Source organism: Morone saxatilis, unplaced genomic scaffold (assembly GCF_004916995.1).
Source record: "Morone saxatilis isolate NCDOM2014 unplaced genomic scaffold, NCSU_SB_2.0 Contig2, whole genome shotgun sequence".
Classification (NCBI taxonomy): Eukaryota; Metazoa; Chordata; class Actinopteri; family Moronidae; genus Morone; species Morone saxatilis.
The window spans coordinates 26,077,229-26,080,378 of NW_023339762.1; positions in this window are offsets into that span (position 1 = coordinate 26,077,229).

Genomic DNA, 3,150 nt, shown 5'->3' on the forward strand with positions numbered 1-3,150 from the left:
GCCTTTGATAAATACAAATTTATGTAAATGATGAAGCCTGATGAGGTGTCCATTAATTAATGGTCGCAGTGCGTCACCTCCGCCTGCTCTGACAGATCCTCATGGCGACGACCAAAGTGCCGAACTCCAGGCTTCAAAACGGGATTCGGGAATTACAGTGCATTGACCTCAGACCACTGGGCCACCAGGACATCCCAGTTTACCCTTTCTGAACTTTAAAGACAAAATGTTTATCCATGAAACCTTTAGATTATGTTAGAAATGTAGTCGTAAAGCCTGTCTCTTTATCTCTTCAGACTTCTTGGTTGTTACAGTGACTTTACTTCCTTCTGTAGGATTAACTTTATACCTTCTGACAAATCACAGATAATATTTGTAATGGTAAAGTAAGTTGGCCGCCTGCTGGCTGAGTGGTTCGGGGGTTAATCTGAAGGTCTGTGGATGAGCACTTTGAAGTATGGCCTTTCAGCAGCAGCAGCGGGCGGTCGCTGAGCTCAGGATTCGCTTTGGTCAGACCTTCACCGTGAATCATTTTCAGCACAGAGAATATATTGATTTCCACAGGAAGACACTAAAACCCCTGAAAATTGTGCTGGGTAACTGGACACCGGGCCGCAGAGAGGAGATTTCTGCCGCTCTGAGAGCCTCTTGTGTGTTAATCGTTTGCTCAATCTGCAGAATCTGAGCATCGTGCCAAGTTGGAACCTTTTTATTGATAGTTTGAAGGGGCTGAGCGGGAGGCGGCGGCCGTGCCAGAGGCTTAAAGCTGCTCTGGAGCTCGGTTTGTTCTGCTGGAAGTGACCTCTGACCTCTGAGGGAAAAGGTCAAGGTTGGGTTTTTTCTGTCATTGCCAGAGTTAGGGGTATAATTCCCTTGATAGCGTCACTATAATGGGAGAGATGACCTTGATTTTCTTCTGCAGTCCCTGAATTTAACGCTTGTGTGTTACTCCTACACTGGTCCTTTAATACAGTGGTTCTCACCTTAGGGCTGGGGGACCCCCCAGAAAGAGGTGCATGATAATTTTCCAAGGTTTTCGCCAAGGATGGTTTGTGAGAGATTAGATTGATTTGGTGGCACAGGCCAGCCGTAGATATGAGAGACAAGAAGAGCTTCCTCAGGGTTGATGTCTCCCCTTCTAACGACATTTCAACACAGGGACAAGAACTCAAACACAGGCAACTGATGCTATATAGTTTATGCATGTAACAGGCCTAGTCACTAACATGTGGATTCTGTTGACTGTTGAAGCGTTGTGGTGTGTGGTACGTTCTTAAAAGCGATCACTGTAGATGGCATAATGCTGTCACAATTTTCGATGGGGAATGCTGTGGAGCTACACATCAGCTGTGATTATTTTTATCAACAGTTGAGGGATCTAGATGCGTACTTTTAAGGTAACATAAACTGCATTTTTAGTGTTAAAAACCGATTTTAATCAGAAGGTTGTCCTGTTAACTTACAAACTTTAACTGGGTATTTTGTTTCAAGCAGTCAAATAAAAATAGGAAATTTGTCCGAGTGGTCAGGTTAAAATACCTATAAGTTACTCGGATCTTTTCGCTGTCACTTGTAACAGTCGGATATTTGGCATAAAGGTAGAAACAGCATTCATACGGCATCTTCTTTAGCTGGATGCTATCCAAAATCGGTTAAGTGGAGTTGAGGTCATTTTACACTGATATGTTTAGTAACACCAAACCGAATTAGTCAGACCTGTGTGAAATATTCGACCTTGGTTGGTCACTCGCGGGTGGGTGGGGTTTGTAACATCCAGGCAGTCTTGAAAACACAAGAATCATCTTTAACGTTGAATCATCGTGGCTGACGCTTGCCATTACGTACCACCTCTGATTCAGTTTGAGAGGATCTGTTTTTTAAATGCAGGTTTTAAAAAAAACACAACATGGTGGGTCAAGATTTCCAACTCTTATATTGTTCAAAGCCACAGAACTTTATTTCATTTGTGTGGTGACATTAATTGATTGGCACGTGTGTGGATCTGCTCCCTCCTCTTAAACCTCCACACTTCCATTTGACTTGCCAGGGTTAAAGTGCAAAACACACAGAAGGAAGACTCCCTCTACCGTCGTACTGGTCGCAATGTAAAGGCAAGTTTTGTGGAGCCCGACTTTTAACACAAGCGCGACCCTTTGCCTTCCTTTTAACAGGGTGGAATGAAAACTGCGGCATCTGGGGGGTCGAGTCTAGCAGTGAAAGCTCTTTTGGTTTTCGGGGCAGATTTTGTTTTGTTCGAGGTTCTTTCTGCATTCAAGGTGGAAAAACCATCTTGTGTGTTTGTGAGGTTTGTCTCAGAGCGGCCACGCCGTCCGAAGGTAACAGGGGTTCTTTAACCGGAGGTGTTTTTTACGCGCAAGCGCACAGTGCAGCGTTGCGCCCGCCACGGAGACGAGTTTACAAGTGACCCACAGGGAGGCGGTGGGCGGAGGTTGGCCTCGGTTTGATGGAGGGCCACTTTACTGCGGAGTCTTTGTTTTTTGGGGCTTTAACGCCTCTGAAAACACACAGCGAGAAAGAGGTGGATATGGGTCAGGATAGCGGGGTGGCAAGAGGTGTTGGGTCTCTTGTTGATGATGGTTTAAGTGTGCTAACGGACAACTGCTGCAGGTTTAGACTGATCATCGGCTGGAATGACTTTCCTACTCTCAATCAGGACCCACACAAATCCTCCTGATCCTAATCAGAAAAAGGAGTTGAGATTGGTTGTTCTTGCCAGTCGCCTTTCGCTATTTTAGGTTCGTTTTAAAAAACAGTGCGCAACGACCCGCCGGGTGGGCTGCTACTGTGGCTCGCAAAACCAGTCATTCATCAAAAAAGAAAAAAACATTTTCATTCAACCCCAATTCATCAAAACAGATTCGACTCTGACAAAGGAATTCCAATTTCTTTGTGTGATTTTGAAGCCGACATCACGCGACTTTTTCAACGCAGCCACCTCTTTTTCCAAGAGATTAAAGAAGATTGGCAAGGGTGCCCGGTTTAGCTCAGTTCGTTAGCTGGGACCATGATACGGAGCGGGCCCGCGTGTTCGAGTCTGACTCGAACCTTTGTCTGCATTGCGTCCCCTCTCTTCTCTGCCCTTTACCAGCGCCATCTCTTACGCCAAAATAAAGCAAAAGGCCAATAAGA